The sequence below is a fragment of the Canis lupus genome, chromosome X, assembly GCF_011100685.1.
Source record: "Canis lupus familiaris isolate Mischka breed German Shepherd chromosome X, alternate assembly UU_Cfam_GSD_1.0, whole genome shotgun sequence".
Taxonomy (NCBI): Eukaryota; Metazoa; Chordata; class Mammalia; order Carnivora; family Canidae; genus Canis; species Canis lupus.
In genome coordinates, this window is record NC_049260.1 from 13,699,358 (window position 1) to 13,717,406 (window position 18,049).

General features: G+C 47.7%; 1 protein-coding gene across 2 annotated transcripts in view; it reads left to right on the top strand.

Moving 5' to 3' along the window:
* Positions 1 to 18,049, top strand: part of NHS (NHS actin remodeling regulator) — a 347,302-nt gene that overhangs the window by 125,805 nt on the left and 203,448 nt on the right. The window lies entirely within an intron of this gene.

The window sequence follows — 18,049 nt, forward strand, 5'->3', positions numbered from 1 at the left end:
CAACAAACAAAACCTGGACAAAAACTCTACCCTTTCATTTGTAAAAGGTGACATCTTCAGATGCCATATTTTATGGGCTTCATAAATGGATACTTAGCCTATGGGTCATTAGCAATCATGAAATGAGTGAAGAGATGGTTTTATTGCTGTTTTGACATCTGGGGTATTTATGTGATGACATCTTTTCTATTGTGCCTTGAACGCTCCTGTGAACTTGTCCGTCACACCTTTCCTGGCTTTTGCTGGTGCTGGATTTTTGCTTTGAGCTAGAAAAACACAAATACCTAAAACCACACCTCACCACACTGTAATGAAGATCAAAGTGAAAAAATGAAGAATGGCAAGACATCCCAGGTGTGTCTTCAAATCTCCGGAAAATTTCGCCCCTGGGGATTCTCCAAGCTTCTTGCCAGAAAAGGGCTTTCCCCCTTTAGAATGTAAAACACAGTTGCTTCTTTTTTCTTCTAGGGCATGAGGAGTTTTAGTAAAGGCCCGGCCTGTTCTCCCTGTAGGTTCCCTGGGGGTGCCTGGCCGCTAGCCCAGGGCATTGACCAAACTGCAAGGCTTCGGGGTGCATTCGCTGGAGCAGTGGGGTATGTTTGCCTGTTTTTCGAGCACAAGTTAGATGAGCCTTTTTTATTAGGAGCCAAGAGCAGCATTTGGTCTCAATCTGGTTTACCTCTCATAGTGTAGCTTTGCTCAAGCACCTCGCTTCCTTTTTCTGAAAGATGAGGGCAGGGAGTGCTAGAGGTCAGCATTTATTGAGTGTTTACTTTGTGCCAGGCAGAGTGCTGAGTGTTTTACACATACTGGTTCATTTAATCCTCACAGTGAGCCTGAGGTTGGTGGCAGTATTGTTGTTGTTGTTGTTGTTATTATTATTATTATTATTATTGTATGTTTTCACTGAGATGAACTTTCATTTTCAAATGAGCAATTCAGTGGCATTTAGTACTTCACCATGTTGTGCAACCACCGCCTCTGTCTAGTTCCGGAATATTTTTATCACCTCTGAAAAGAACCCCCATACCCGTTAAGCAGTTGCTCCCCGACTTCCCCTCCCCAAGCCCTGGCAACCCCGCAGTCCACTGTCTCTATGGATTGGCCATTTGTGGACATTTCATAGAATTGGAATCATGCCATCTTTGTCCTTTCTTGTCCGGCTCCTTTCACTTAGTGTCGCGTTTTCAAGGTTCGTGCACATTGTAGCACGCGTAGCATGTGTAGCAGGCATCAGGACGTTTTTTATGGTCAATCATGTTCCATTGTATGGATGCACCACATTTGGTTTATCTATTCATCCATGGATGTACCTTTGTGCTCTTTCCAGCTTCTGGCTGCCGTGGATAGTACTGTATTGAACATGCGGGCACACGTATTTGTTTGATCCCCAGTGCTCATGCCTTTTGGTCATGTATGAGGTTGGTATTATCTTTATCCATATTTTATGTGGATACTTGGGTGTAGAGAAATATGCTAATAAGGATTAGATATAGGGTTGAGACCCAGAGCTCTCAGGTAACTACCATGTTATGCTGTTTCCTGTATGCAGTGAACATAACGCTGTCTCTTTTAACACTGACATTGAGAGGCCAGTAGCCATGGATGGAGTTCATTCAGGTGGAGTCTCTTTAAAGCATTCCGTGCTCTCCAGCAAATAATGTTGTTGGGAGGCATTCTTCTTTATTCCTGACCTGCAGGTCATAGTTATAACTAATTTGACTCTAGATGGCATGTTATTTTTAGAAAAGATTTTTATTTTATTTTATTTTATTTTATTTTATTTTATTTTATTTTGAAAAGATTTTTATATAGAATTTTCACTTGGCCTGGCCCTTATAACAGCTGTCTGAAGCTGGAGCAGCAAGCTTTATACTTTGCATCTCCATTTTCCAAATGAAGAAATGGGTTCAGAGAGGTTAAGGAACTTGCCCAGGGTCACACAGCTTAGATCCAGGGTTTCTGCTGCGTCTTCGTGGTCTTTCTGCTGTGCTATGCCGCCTCTCCCACCAGGAATTGGAAGTGGTTAGAAAGGTCATAGGAGCAGAAGTTTTACAAAAGGCAGTTACACGAACTGCCTTCCTTAAATCAAAAGCCAGTCATAACGAAGGAATGTTAGTTTAAAGCAACCGTGCCATGATGGTGCTAAGAGCAACAGTTGCAGCATCGATCTTTCTACCGTCTGTACATGTGTTCCTGCAGCAAGTATAATCCAGGGCGTTGAAGCTTTCTACTGCCATTCGTTAATTAGCACCTTAGTATCTGGAAAAGGCATCATAAAAATTCTCAAGCCCATAAGGTAGACCCACTGTACCCCAGACCACCCAGAGTCTATCTCAATGTCTGCCTTTGGCAGCTGTTCCCCCTTGATGACATGACCCTTGACAACAAGCAAGAGCTGTCATTTCTTTGCCTTCTTTATAAATACCCCCTCCCCCTCATCTCCCTATTTTCTCGGGTCATAGCAACCATCTCCCCTTTTTGGAAGAGGACCTTGGAAATGAGACACGAGACATCAGGTGGGTAGTAACAGCTGAACTCAGAACTCTGAGTGCCTTTCTAGAACGTTCTAAACTGCTTTTCCATCCTTTGGAGGGCCAATCCCAGCATACTTGGCCCTGAGTTCAGGACATGGGCTTTCACACAGCCTCCTACTCTGTCTCATTCCTCATCATGGGTTTACTGGTCTGCAGATACCCACCTCCTTTCCTGGTGGCATACTTGTCCAGAAGATGTCACATGGAGATGGGTGCCCTGTGATGAACTGCCATCGAGGAGCAGTGGGGGTAGCTTTGCTTTCGAAGACGCCAAATACAAACACACGTCCAAGGTTAGCACTGTTTCTATAACAGCAGCCGAGGTGGCACATAAATAGTGAGATTATAAATCGAGTGGTGAAGCTGTTTAGATTTTCTCAAAGGAGCCTGAGTGGCTGGTCTCGCCATCTCCCATTCGCCAGGAGGGATGATGCTGTCCCTCTGATTCATGCATTGTTGCATGTAAAAATAAACTGTAGCCTCATTACTCTGACATTCTGTTTGTGGACTTTTTTTTAATGCGACCATAGGACTTCAATGGCCGGTGTAACTGACGACATAGGTTTATTTACTTACCGACCTTAGAGCGACATTCCCCATCACATTATTTCATTTTGTTTCATAGATGAGCACTTTGTTCAGTTGAGTAGGCTCAGAAATGAGCTATGATCTGGGTGAAGGAGAAATAAGGCCGTGAGGCTGACGCTCGAGAGCTGGAGCCTGCGTGCGGATGGGCCTGTGGTGTGCAGAACTGTAGTTCGGTGCTCCCCTGCGGGCCGTGGGGCTGGATTGCCTTGGCCTTAAGCTCTAGGAGATTAAATGTACAGCAATTTCCTGAAGCCGAGTTATCTCTAGGATGAGAGAAGCTATTTTGGGGCCCGAAGAGACCTCACTTGTGGGTGGGCAGGATGTGACCTTGGAGGGGAGGCCTGCCTGCCTGGCCCCTTGTTCGCCATAAGCCACTTAACCGCCCTTGAAGATTAAAGGAAAAGACAAATGACCACAGCCGACCTGTCCTCTGTCTTCTGGGAGTGGGTGTGATGTGGAGAGGGGGCTGAGCACCACCCGAGGCCTGTGCCACATGGATTTCTGGTCTCTTTTCTGCCCCTGGGCCTCAGTGTGCAAGCTTCTCTTGTGGCCAGTCAGAATCTGGGAGAATTAGTGGGTTATTCATTTGGCAGTGTTTCCTGGGCTAGTCAGGTGAGACATTCACCTTTGGAGGGTGGCACTGCAGGGGGCCGGGGTGTTGTTTCTCTGGAGAACTTGATCCAGCAGATGTGAGGTGGGTCCCAGGAATCGGCCATTTGACCAAGCCTCAGGGGATCCCTAGTACCGGGCACACTTGGGAGTAAGAGACTTTGAAAGGTACAGCTCTCACTCTTGTCTTCTTTCCTTCCGCAATGTTTCCCCCTCCCCCCTTCTTTTTTGGCCTTTGTGGTAGTTGCTCACAGGGAGATGACTCACATCCTTTGGTCTCACCACTCCTGTGTGCTCTGGGGAGTTGGGGGGTTCCTTGTGTCAATAACTGCATCTTCTTGCCTTCCTGAGGGCTCAGCAGGCTGGAATTAACACCCCCAGGAGCAGCCCTTAATCAGGGCAGAGAGGAGTTGGTGTATAAATACCCCAGCTCCCTTGCCTCCCAAGTGGGACAGATTTGAGCCATGTCTTGTCCCATTTCCCAGAATTTCCCAGTGGGCTTGAACTCTGGTCACACACGGTAGTGATGTGTCTTGACAGCGCACTCCTTATAGGCAGCCTTTCCTTCCTGTGTTGCTTCCTTGTTTCCTTGCTGGCATTCCCTTGCCTCTCAATAAACTACAGGCAGTTCTGCTATAATATGACATGACTTCCTAGAAAATCACCACGCTATGTAAAATTATGCAATAAAAACCACAGGGCTTATGGAATAAATGAAATTAGGGGCACAACACTTAAAAACTTAGTAGCGCGTAAGAAAAATAAGATGGAAACCTAATAAAAATGGTAGTACAGTTTTACACGTTATAGGGTTAAGAAATGCATAAATCCAATAATAGCTGTGGAGCTCTACCTAGGGAAAGCCCTGGAAGTGGCTTGCAGAAGTGGGCGTCAGAAGGGTTGCAAGTTGTGAAGGGGTGCTAGGAGAATTATTAGAATTATTAGAGACCAAATGGACAGGTCTAACGTTGGCTGTGGACGGTCGGTGAACTGAGGTGGCTGGGAGGTGCTGGAAGTGAGCACTTGTGCACATTTTGTCAAGGCAGCTCCATTCGGCTGGGTGCATTTTTCTGCGATCACCTACTGTGTCTTACAGACAGAATTGCACATAAACAAACGCGAAATCCATGTGATGCTCAAAGTCTCCTCTAATATATCAATCACTTCGGAACAAATTTATGTTTCCAAGACGAGTGGTGGAGCAGAACTGACTGTACTTGTATAGGCTTCCTTGTTGCAGGGCTTGTTTCTAAACCTAAAGTAAGATACTGACAATGGGCAGCTTTGTGGTGGTTTTATTTTTTAATTGGACCTTTCTCATGTTGAACAAAGCTAATATGCAAACCAGAAGCCCCTTTATACCCAGATGAGTTCAACAGAGACTGGTTGGATGTAGGAATTGGTGTCTCCAGTTGAAGTGTCCCCCCCGACCCCGGTAGGCTCCCCACCCCCAAGCCACATGGTCTCACCCACTCATTATCTTATAACTCACTAGGGGATTGTGACCCTGTTTCAAAAGTCCTGAAAAGCTTGCTTGCCTATTTGCCGTTTCTTGGAACTGCTGTAAACCTAAAATCAAATGTCAGATTATTATGAGCTGGAGCAGAATTCTGTAAATGTTCAGCTCTGGCTTTTATAAAGAAAAAAAAAGAGATTAACATAGAACCTTGGTAGATATATTATTCACCTGCATTCAGTGCTTCCCAGGAGGTAAAATTACAGCCTGAGCTCAGCTCATTCTTAATTTCCCATGGTAGATTACAAATGGGTTCTTTTCTATTCTACAACTTCTTTAATCTCAATACCTGATTTCTCCCACGTGTAGCTCTACACAATCAAGCAACTTATATACCACATGGCTCATTTGTTTAACTGGGTCTGCTTCGGTTTCAAGTTTAGACTTTCTGTAGCCTTGATTTTTGACCTGGGCGTGCACCCAGGCTGCGAGATGAATGTTTTTCAGAGTGTGGACTTCAGACCACCCACATCAGAATCCCCAGGGAGCTTGTTACAAGCACAGCTTCTTTGGTCCCACCCCAGACTCCTCAATCAGAATATCTTGGGAGTGGGGTCCGGGATCTATCTTTCTATAAGCTACTGGGTGATGCTTATGTGTACTCAAAGTTGAAACTCAAAGATTTAGACCAGGAGGGTCTCAACTGGCGCCAATGGTGCCTTTCACTCCCCGCCTAGGGACATGTAGCAATGTCTGGAGATATTTTTGGTTGCCACAACTCAGAGGGGAGCCTACTGACATCCAGTAGGTAGAGGCCAGGGCTGCTGCTGAACATCTTATAAGGCACAGAACAGCCCCACGACAAAGAGTGAGCTGACTCCAAATGTTAGAAGTGCTGAGATTGAGGAACTCTGATTTGGACACCTAGGGATTTCTCTAGAGTCTGCTGCACACTTACAGGGCTGTTTCCTTTGTCATTATTTTCCTTGGTTTCTTCACATCTGGCTGGTTCAGAAGTGACAACGTTCTCTGGATAAGCAGAAATGTGCATGTTGCACAGACTGGCAGCTTCCCTGGTGGAATCAGGGTGGTGAGGGTTATAGCTGGCTCTCTTGAAGATGCTTCCTCTGGCATCCAGGAGTTGAACTGTAAATCAGGTCCACTCAAGTCATCCTAGAGATTAAGGGCCTTACAGAGTTAGAGCAAATAACACAATTTGGAGATGCAGAAATGGGCCTTTCTGCCAGTGTGTGTAGATTTTTTGTCAAGCATACTCAATTTTTATTACCTAACTGATAGGTACATGATACAGTGAGAGCTAGCCCTATTCATCACCTAGGACGGTGCCTGGACTGGTACTTCCATGCTTCATTTGTTATTGACCCTTGCTTATGGAGAGATCGTGGAAGTACCTTCTAAATCATCAAAGAGGGCTTAGAGTGTTTGGTATCATTTCAACACGGGGAGTATTCCATTGTGCCCTGAAATTTTGAAAACTGGCAATTCACGTATGGCATAAAGGGTAATTCAGCTTCCAGTTCTGAAATTCCAAGAGTCTATATTATATCCCAAGGAATATGTATCTGCATTATAAGCCTATTATTCAGCGATAAGGTTTGTCAGATAATGTACGAAGAAGGATGTTTTGAGTGCTCTTAGTGATCTTTTACGAGTTCATGTATATTATTAAAACGTTTTATGGATGCTCTAGCTTAAAGGCGGGACCTTTTTCATCTGTAGGCTCCTAAAGTCTGGAAAACCCTTTGGGATCTGTTAAAAGTATTGAAATGTCAACATGATTTGAAGAATTCTAATATCTGACAGCTATTGAGCACCCACACCTGCCACATGCTGTTCCAAGCACTGTACATTTATTTTGCTCATTGAATCCTCACTCTGTGCGGTAGAATTAGGGGGTAGAAGTACGGTCATTACCATTTTACAGATGAGGTTAAATGCCGGGGACACACAGATGTCCAGGTGGCCAAACTACAACGAGAATAAGAGTATTATTCTCCCTCAGCTTCCTCAAATGTAGTCAACAGTTTGTCACCTCTGACTGGAACCAAGTGGGACAGTCCTTAAAATCATTGAAATGACTTGCTTAGTCCAGCACTGTCCATTGGAAATAGAACACGAGCCACATATGCCGTTTTAAATGTTCTCAGAGCCAAATTTTTTAAGGAGGTAAAAAGAAAGAGGTGAAAACTAGTTTGATAATGTATCTGATTAACCCAACATGTCCAAGCTATTCTTTTTTTTTATTTTTTTTGTCCAAGCTATTCTAATTCCAACATGTGATCACTACAAAACAGTACTGAGATATTTTATGTTTTTCTCTTATATCAAGCCTTTGAAATCTGGTGTATGTTTTACACTTACAGCACATCTCAATTTGAACGAGCTGTGTTTCAAGTGTTCAAAAGCCACATGTGCTAGTGGCCACCGTATTGGACAGTGTAGCCTTGGATGATACTTGGTGAAAAACTCGAGGCTTTGAGAACTGAGTTTGGAGGATTTCTGAAAGGCAGAAAGATGTTTTTCTAATCCTGCTTAGGTCAGAGAGAGACCTTAAATGTTTCTCCATATTTTGACAGAGTTCAGTGGCTACTTCTGTCCAGGGCAGGCTTTTACAAATGGGCCCAAGCATTTCTGCCCTTCTTTGCACACCTGACAATATTTAACAAGTGTTCTTGGAAAGGGGTTTTAACTTAAACATACACACACACACACGCACGCACACACAATATTTGTTGTCAGTGCACCTATTTCATTGGGTTAGGGATCCAATACAAACGTACAGGAGGTGAGAGATGTTTGATTTGTGCCTGTGTGATACCTTCCTTTGTCTAGCTGACCTTTCAACATTTACTTAATTGCCATCTTGGCCCCAGTATAATTTAAATGGAATATATATCTGTATATGTATTTTTTTCTAACCCAGTAGTGAGGGTGCATGGCTCTCCAGCCTTAAGAACAAACAAGCTGGTTGTGTGGCCACCTCAGAACTCCAGCAGAGTTCCCACACCTGTCTGATAAGGGCACTGAGCTTCCTAAAAGGCAGCGACTGGACTCAGAAGAATACAGGCTTGTTTTAAAGTCTCAGAGAGCAAGTGTGCTCTGTGTATCTTCCTAGTGGAAAACAACAATCCCTGATTGCTGAGCAAAATGCACAGAGGTGCCCTTGAAGACCCAGAGAGGCCAATGAGAGCACTAGCCATTGTCATCCTTCTGTTAATTAAATTCATGGGGACAAGTGGCTCTTCTGGAAAAACATGCATAATCAGAGAAACAATATCACAGTGAGAAGATCACAGATGAAAGGTTTTAGTCTTGACATCTGCCATTAGCTAGCTCTGTGACCTCCATTCCTCGGGCTTTTACAGTAAGAAGGGGAAGTAGGTTTCGATTTTAATCCAGCGTGCACAGAATTTCTGGGGGGTGTTTTAAAAAAATACTGACCCCCAGACCCAGTTCTAAAATAAATAAATCAGACTCTCTGGGATTGGGGCTGTTTGTATTGTAAACGAGCCCTCCCTTTTCTTTGGTGGAAAATCAGAGGACCCAGAGAGAGAAGTGGGCACGTAAGTGTCTGATTTCAAATGCTGTTTGTTCCTAATGCACTTAGAGAAAGAGAGAGAGAGAGAGAGAGAGAGAGAGAGAAAGAGAGAGAGAGAGCAAGTGAAAATCCATTTATCTTATTTTAGTTAGACCTTTTCTAGCCTCAGAAAGGATTTAAGGTATCAGGGGAGGGGAACTGATATTGGATGTCTCCATCCCTCCCTCCCAAGAAGAGTTTCATAGAGAAGAGAATGCTCTGGTGTGGTTCATCCACTCTAGGGCCTAGATGAAATCAGTGCACTCTGAGAGTGGTTGATTGTATCAGTCAGGATAGGCCTGGTAACAAATGACCCCCCAAATCTCAGTGGCTTACAACAGAAGTTTATTACCTGCTCATGAACAATGCCTGTCACGAGTCACCTGCAGCTCTTTACTACATCACCTTCACTGAGCCTGGGCTGATGCTGATGGGGTGAGTCTGTCTAGAACCCCGCTGGTCCACGTGGTAGATGAGGGAAGAGAAAATGGTGACTCATTTGCTTTTAATGCTTATGCTCAGAAGCAACACAGTATTTCTGCCTAAACTTAATTGGCAAAGCAAGTCATGTGGCCAGGCCAACTTTGAGTTCGACAGAGCAGTGACGGGGATGTGTCAGCCGTCTATGGGGATAAAGTTAAGAACACTGATACAATCCACCACAGCAGCAAAAGACACTGTATCAATTAGAGAGCATCAAAGACTCCTGTCTAGTCAAGGAGTACCCGAGGGACAATTCAAGGTTAACTCTGGCATGGCCCGCCTCTCTTTTACCCCTGGTACTGGAGTTTGCTTTCACCCCAAACACACCAAACAAGAGCCCTTGAGGCATATTGTAGCAGTAACTCCCATCAGGCTGGCCTCTACTGACCTCGGGCCTTTCCAAAGTCCTTCCATCTTCTGAAGGATGTGTGTTTGTTCTCCGTGTAGATTTTCTGGTGACTTGAACAATGACCTAGGTTGAGCCCAGCCGATCCAGCAGCTGGTTCTCTCTTTTCTGAAGAGGCAATGAAGAATGGTGCTTGGCAACATTGGCTCGCAAATTTGGCTACACCCAAGAGTTACCCAGGGAGCTTTCAAAAACGCTGATGTCTAGGTTCTACCCCCGGGGAGTCTGATTGAGTTGGTCTTGGGAGCAGCCTGGGCCTCCATGATTCTAACGCAGACTCTCCGGACCTCTGGTTCAAAGCACCCATTTCCAAGTCTGGCGGGACCTGGGTTCAAAACTTGATTTCAGCCTTTCTCAGCTGTATTGCTTTTGTCCAAGTTACTTTATTCCTCTGCTGCTTGGCTTTGGTAGACATTTGTTGTGATGGTTTTATGAGAGGCAGGTAAAGCGGTTAAGTGTCGCACCTAGGTCTCATCGGTGCTCAGTAAACGTGATGATTTTTGTTATCCTTGTGCTGATGGTCACCACGTTGCGGTGTGCTTCCGACGCTGCACCAGTGCCTCCTGGGAAAGTCAGCCATCCTAATAGGTTGGCTGGGGAAGAAATGGTGTGTTGTAAAAGCCACGTGGTGCTATCAAAGGTGATTGCATTTTGCCATGGTCTAGGTTCTAGGAACGAAGGAGCTCTTGGCTTTCCCCAGCTTCTCGGGACCCCAGAGGAGAACAGCTCGGGACCTCCTTGGGTCCTTCCCACTCCATTCTCCCATGTGCAGCATTGAGGGCTTACTTGAGGGAAGCTTTTACGATAAAACAGAAAAGGAATGAAAAGCAAAAATTTTGAAATGTCTTTCCATCGCCTGGCTGCTTGTTTGGCTTGCCCCCATGAATGAGCAAGCTCTTTAGATGCCGGGAGGGTGGCGTCCGCCTTCCTCCCCGGGGGCCTCTCACTGCTGGGGGTTGGGGGACACTGCACCCCATCCCCGACCAGCCCTGCCCTGTGCATGTTTGGCTTTCACTCTGAAATTAATCACCACGCATGGGAAATGTCAGAAAGGGACTGGGTGGCGACCAGCTCCAAAGAGCTCTAACCACTGGCCTCTGATATTAGGCCTGTTTCTCTGTGGTTAAAGATAACCCACTGGGACCACCTCCTGGGGGACTTTGCTCAGCGCAGGGGGTTGTCACCACGATACCTGCCATTGTCCCTGGTTATCTTGAAATAAGCACACCGCTCGGCCTTTTAATGCTTATTTGGCAAGTTCTTTGCCTCTTAGTCTCTCAATTCATAAGATAAGACTCCCCCATCCCGGTTTCGGTTATGGAGTTTTTAATAATTTAATGAGCAAATGTCAAGACTTTCATTTCTGTTTCCAGGAACCATTTCCCGATTATTCCTAATTCTTTGCACATGACACACACATCAGAGAGTTCGTCGCATTTGACATTTGTGAATTGATGGGAAATCTCATCTTTGTAGACCTTTAAAAACTTGGCTGCACCCATTGAATCCACCCCAGGGAACAATTTTGCAAGGGTCCCTGGAGGATTAGGCCAGATGACCAATAAAATGCCATTTCTGTACATTCTGATTTCTGTGGGGTTTTGATGAGAAAGGTATTTTTTTCCAGTTTTTTTTTTACCACCACTCCCCCCCCAAACATGGAAAATAGGAATGTCTCTGGATGATTAAGATCTGAGAGTGGATAATGAAAGCACAGACAGTGACCGTCTCGCTGCCTGCCAAGAAAGCCAGCTCTGTAGGGATTTGGGGCTGGCTCGGAGGATAGCATGGATTGCTCACATTCTATTTAGACAGAGAGCAGAGTTGCTGCACCCGAAACATTTTACCCCTTTTAGGAATTGCTTCTAGAGTTTTGGCCGCGCAGCTGGCCTGGCTGCAGGGCGTCCTGTCCAGGGTTGTTGTTGAGAGGAGTTCAGGGGAAGAGAGCGAGAAGCGTGGATGGAAGGGAGTTAGTAATTTGTAAGTGGAATTTCCCTAAGAACCACTGGAAAACAGAAACGCATCCCATGCGTCCCGAGTCACGGCCACACTAATGTGTGGATGAGATTTTGCAGGGATGACCCCCCTTTTTGTTGCTGAAAGTTTGATTTCATGAGGGGAAAGGGACCAGAGGGAGAGAGTGCTGAGTTCCCTTGAACCGGGGCCTGGCCCCAGCTCTCATCCCCTCCATTCGAGCCTCCTTTCTCAAAGGGGGGCCCGCGGAACCAGCACCGGCAGCATCACCTGGGGGCCCTCAGTCCCACCCGGAAAGATAGAATCAACAATCTGCGTTTGAGCAAGAGCCGACGGGTGGTCTGTGTGCACAGTACAGTCTAGGAAACATTCTTCTCGGGATGTTTAAAGAGCTACAGGCAGTTCTCTTATTGGGTCGACTCTTTCTAACCCAGGCACGACACACGCAGGGGCCCAGTATGACCCTGCCCACGGAGCCTGGCCGTGCGCTCCGTAATCTCACATCCGTGGACGAAATAGGAGCCCCCGCTCCAGAAAGCCTCTTTGGAGGGACGGCAGGGGATCTGTTTGAGACTCCTATCCTTATCACCGATGACCCATGAGGCCTTGCAGAATTCAGCTGGCTTCTCCCACTTCTCTCTGTTTCTGCCGCTGACGAAATCCCCAGCCGGGCAAATATGTGTTCGGTCTGATGCATTCTGTGTTTCCAGAAGTGCTTCCTTGGAGGAGGACATGGTGCTTTTGCTGGCTTCATTTCTTCATTCGTTCCTTTGCTCATTCATTCCTTTGGAAGACCAAACGGATTTGGATTTGCCGGTGCTTCCTTTCGAATATGCGGCTGGCTGAGGCCGGGTCGCCACAGCTGAAGCAAAGTGGAAAATTAAGAAACGGCCTCCATTTTGCTGAATGACCTTGACAAATCAGGGTGTAGCTCCAATCCGCTGGATAACTGCTTCGTCGCTGCGTTTTGGTTTGGCAGAGGAAGCAGCCTGCCTGCTCGGCCCCTAACCGGGTTTCAGCAAGGCCAGGACGCTCGGCCTCTGCTCCCTGGGGGCCGGGGAGCGAGGCCCAGGCCTGGAGGATGGAGACGGATGGAGACGGGTGGGCCGTGGGCTGCTCGGCGGTGGGGCCCACTATTCTCTATGGCATTTTCAGGTCATTTCCTCCAGGTACTTTGTCTGACTCTGTCGCCTGGAGCGAGCTCTCACGTCAGGTCTCTCATGTGTGGCCTCAGAGAAATGCGGTGGCTCCTCCGGGCACCGGGCCGTCCTGTTGGATGTGTGGGCCGCGGGGGAGCCGCCTGCGGAGTGTCCTGGCCTGGGCTGTTTCAGGACGGCGGGGCCTGGTGGGTGTCCTGGCCCCTGAAAGGAGCCCGTCTGGAGGGCGGGGGTGGGCCCCAGGCCAGGCCCGCCATTGCCCCTGTGGTGGCCCAGACGGTCGCTCCAATAGTAGCTGGAGAGCTCTGAGAGGCAGCCCAGGCCCCTCTGTGGTCCGGCGTTCGGGGCTGCGCCGCCAGGGCGTGGCTGCGCCTCTGAAGTTCCCGGGGCTGCCGGTGCTGCCGGCTGGAAGTCCCGACTGCATTCCTGAGGGAGCGGCCAGAGCCGGGAGCCTTTCTTTGTGAAGTGTTGGCTCCGGGACCCGGATGTCAACTCCTGACTCTGGCTGCTGGCCGTCCTGTGACGCTGTCCCCACACTTTTCTTGCCTTTTCTGAAAAGAATTCCTGTCAGAGTGAGAACCCGGCGGCTCCCTCCCCAGTGGCTGAGGTGGGCGAGCGATGCGCTCCGTGGGTCCTTCTCCTGGTACCTGCCCGCGCCCCTGTGGAAGGTGGGTTCGCGCTGGAGAAGGGCTCAAGATGCCAGAGCCCGTCTCTGGGGCTGTGTTAGCCAAGGCCTGTTAGAGAAAGAGCTGAGAGCGAAGACGAGCCGGGAAAACTTGCACTGGCGGCCGCCACTCGAGGCGTTGTCCCTCGCACGCAGCGAGAGGTTTCTGTGTGGCGAGTGTACTTGAGGTGGAGTCGGGGGAGGGGAACAGCGGGCCGCAGGCAGCACGACCCGGGAGCCGGGCAGGAGCTGGCGCACCGTCAGGCCGAGTCGTGGGGCCTGGCCGGACTCCGGCCCCCGCAGAATACAGGCGTGCCAGAAAGGAAACTGAGGTAGTAACTTAGTCCCGTGACCGGGCAGGTACAAGGACAAGTAGGAGACTCAGCAGCAGGTAGCACTTGAGAGGGACCTGGTCCTCCCGCCGGGAATGGCCTCCAGAGCCCCCCACACCCAGAGATGGCGGGGCCCCCACAGCAGGGCTGCTCGTCACCCTTGCTGGGGAGCAGGGGCTCGGGCTCAGAGCAGCCTCCCACACACCTAAGGCCCTGACAGTCCAGACGCAGGAGCCAGCGGTGCAGACATTAGGCCACATGCGCTGACCTCAGCAGGTCTGTCCACAGAAGGTAGAAGACGGCCAGGACGGGGTAGCATCTGACAAGACACCGCGAGGGATCATCTTGGAACCCCTGACTTCCCGCCTATGCCTCCGTTGGCTCCCCAGACCCCCTCGTGCCTCAGCAGAAGCGCAGTCCTGTCTCTCTCACGAGGGTGCCGGCAAAGGAACCATAGCCTCCAACCACCACAGTGGAAACCCACAGGAAGAAAATGTTCAAATAGAATTGAACTGTGGCCTGGAGTGGTTTCAGTTTCCTGATTTTCAAGACACACACTGTCCCAGAGTGCCAGGGGCCTGTGGTCACCAAAGCTCCATCTCACAAGAAGCTGAGAGGGGGTCCCGTCGGGGGAAAGGCTCTGGACAGCGCCACAGAAGGCATCTGGGAAGGGAGCCTGCTCCCGGATCAACTTCTCCGTGGCTCTGGCTTTGCCAGGCCCCCCGCCCCGCCCCAACCGCTGGCAAACCTCTGCCCTGGTGAGGTTGTTTGTCTGTTTTCTTTTTTCTTTTGAAATACCCCATACTTACAGGAGAGCAGCATGAACAATACGAAAAACTCCTGCATACACGTGTTTTATGTCTTTTCTCTTTCTCCACACGCATGTGTAGGTGCGCACGTGTGGACACCTACACATATATAATTTATATATATACTTATATATATATAAATATATTATACATAATAATATATAAATATATATTATATATATATATAAATTTTTTCCTGAACAATTGGCAGGTGAGCCATTGGCACCAGACTCCCACTACCCCTTGTATTTTCTAAGGACAGGAATATTCCCTTACATGGCCACAAACGGATATCAGATTCAGGAAATGTAATATTGATTTAATACTTTTCTCTAAGCCACAGTCCATGTTCCAGTTTTGTGCCAATCATGCCCTTTGTGATGATTTCCTTATGACTCACTAACTAGCCCGGAATCCCACACTGCTTTGAATTGTCTTGTCTCTGTAGTTTCTTCTAATTTAGAGGTATTTATAAGTCTTCCTTTGACTTTTATGACCTTGGCACTTTTGAAGAATGCTGGCCACTTCTAGAACATCCCTTAATTTTGGTTTCTCTGATGGTTCCTCATGGTTCGATTCAGCTATATGTTTCCTTGGTGGGAATACTCCGTAAGTGATATAAAGGATTTGTCCTTCTCTGGAGGCCTTACCAGGAGACCCGACTGTCCATTCATTCACCCCCTACTGGTGATGTCAGCTTTGATCCCACATTCAAGGTGGTCTCTGCGTGGTCACCCTTCTTCCTTTTGTAACAAACAAGTCAACTTTGATATTCTGTAAGTATCTCCTTCCTTAGTGGACTCTCCCCACCTAGTTTTAGCACTCGCTGAAGACTCTTGCTTGAAAAATGGTTACTCTGATGGTTGCATCCATTATCCCTTCTATATTTGAGAGTCCAAAATAGCCTGTGATTGGGCGGGAAGACATATGCACCCTGCTGAGGCTGGTAGGTGAGCTCACAGGGAGGAAGGGTCTCCATATCCTCCTTGGACCCCGACTGACAGCTCTTGCAAAGCTGTCCTGGGCTGTTGGGCGTGTGCTTTGACATGTGTCATAACTCGTTTTGGAAATACGTATCGTATACTGATTGGATGACTTTTGAATAACCTTTTTCCCCCCAGGTTTACTGAGAAATAATTGACATACATCACCGTATAAGTTGGAATAACCTTTTACATGCTTTATGAAAAAGACAGGGTTTTGATCACACATATTACTATTTGTTTTTGTGGCATCTGCTGGAAAAATTGCACCTGAATCTTTAACACGATGTTGATCAACAGAAAGTTGATCATGTTGAGAGTATTGATATCTTCTCACCATCTGAACCCTGCTTCCGAGGAAGGGGGGAAATTAGAGACACTGTTTGAACCCTGAGGAGGAGGGCTGGACTGAGAAGGAAAAAGAGCCATAGGAAGTAGATGAATGAAGTAAAATATGAATTTCCAGAAATGTTTGTGTGGGAGCTTTTTGCGCAGGGGTGGCGGTGAAGCAGTGAATGGCGTTGCTTGGAATCTTGGTTTTCTATTGAGTTGATTCAAAATGAATCCTTAACCGGTTTCTAGTCAGTTCGTCTTGGTCTATCTAATTCTTGCAGCCATTGACTGCTATTTGTGGAAGGGGTTTCTTTGAGGAGGAGCTTCTGATTGCTGTTTTACTGGGGCTGGAATATTAAGTTCTTGGCCTTGATTTGAGTCTTTCCAAGTGTGTTCTCTACAGCCCATAGTAGGACCAAAGGAACCATGGGGACCGTCGGAGAGGTTTCAAGGCTCTTATATGTTATTATAACACTGGTTGTTACAGGTCCCATTAAGGGAACTGTTTTCAGAACAGCAGTAAAAACTGTAAGTGGACTTGAAGGAAAAGCAGCTGTTTTCCATAAAACCTACAAATGAACAAATGCTAGTGACTCCTGAGATGTGTGATCTGGAACAGTCTTTCCCCAAGTGCGCGTGCTTCTTGGAATGTGCCTGGGTGCACACCCAGAAAGGACAAAAAAGGGAAAGAGAAAGTAAGTTTGTGGTTCAATAAGTTTCAAAAACACTGAGAATGGTAAGTCCCTCTTGGAGAATCCCAGGGTCAAAGGGAGCAGCCAATGGTCTGAATGGTACAGCTTTCCCGGGGAACAACCCCCGCCCCCCAGAACTTGGTGGCCGACAACAGCCACATGTATCTAGTCTGTGGTTGAGCCGGCCCCGCTCCCGTCGTGCCTGGGCTCTGGCATGTGTCCCTAGTGAACTGGCGGGTCAGTGGGGCACTGGCCGATCTGGGCCGGCCTCTTCTGGTGGGTTTCTTCTAGAGGAGCTCTCTCTCCCTCCAGCACGCCAGCCTGGACCTGGTCACACGGTGCTCATAGAATGTGAGGAGAAGCACGAGCCCCGGGTGTACAACTCACACGATGCCATTTCTCCTGCAGTGTATCAGCCAAAGCAAGTCACGTAACCAAACCGAGATCCAAGGATGTGGAAGGAACTAGACCCCATCTCTTGAGGGGAGGGCAGGGTCTCATTGCAAAGGGGTGGAGATGCCAGGAAGGGAATTATAGAGACCATTTTCATAATCTAGCCCAGGGATCACCTAAATCTGTGACTCGTTATTATTTTTGTCCACTTGCCGGGTTTGGGAGAATTTATAGGGGAGGAGGAAAATTAGGTACATAATAATAATTTATGATTGCAGAAATTATGAAAAAAAAAACCCTTAGTTTTGGATATAATGAGTCAATCCACGTAAAGCACGTTGGACTCGCAGCAGTAAGGGCCCTGTGCGCGTGGATGTGGTTATGATTATCATGAATGGCTATGTCACCTGAAGTCCCCTGCCTTACTGAGAAGTGAAGTTGAGGATGAAGTTGACAGTCAAGTGAACCAAGCTTCAGATTCAGTCACAGCGTGGGGCACGGGATACGTGGCAATGACAGTCCCAGTGCCCACCAGACATATCCACCATTGTCGTCTCAGGGGCTGGAGGCTGGAAGATGGGTCCTGTTTCACCCTCTCGGACCACCTCACTGGGCTTGGCTTATTTCTGACTAAGGTCAGAGCTTGGTGGGTTATTGCTAAAGTGGAGTCTGTAATAAAGAGGGTACCCAGGTGCGATGACTTTTATTTTCTCAAGACTTTTTTCTTTATTTAGTTAGCCTTTACTAAGTGCATTGGAGCCTTGGGGGCACTCTTGGGTGCCCTTTGTTATATGACAAAGGCAGCACTTTACTTTCCAGTGATTGATTTGGCTCCTGCACATGGAAGGGGGGGAGGGCCCTGCCTGCTTCCCTGGGCCTGCCCCATCCAGGCTCCTAGGGGACAGTCCACTGGCTGCCAAACGCCCTTGAATCTGCCAACTCTTGACTCCAACAAAGGGGCAGAGGGCGGATTGGGTGAGGAAAGTTTCCCCAGGCCTCTCGGTCTTTGCCTCTGTTTCCCCCTTCTCTTGCCTT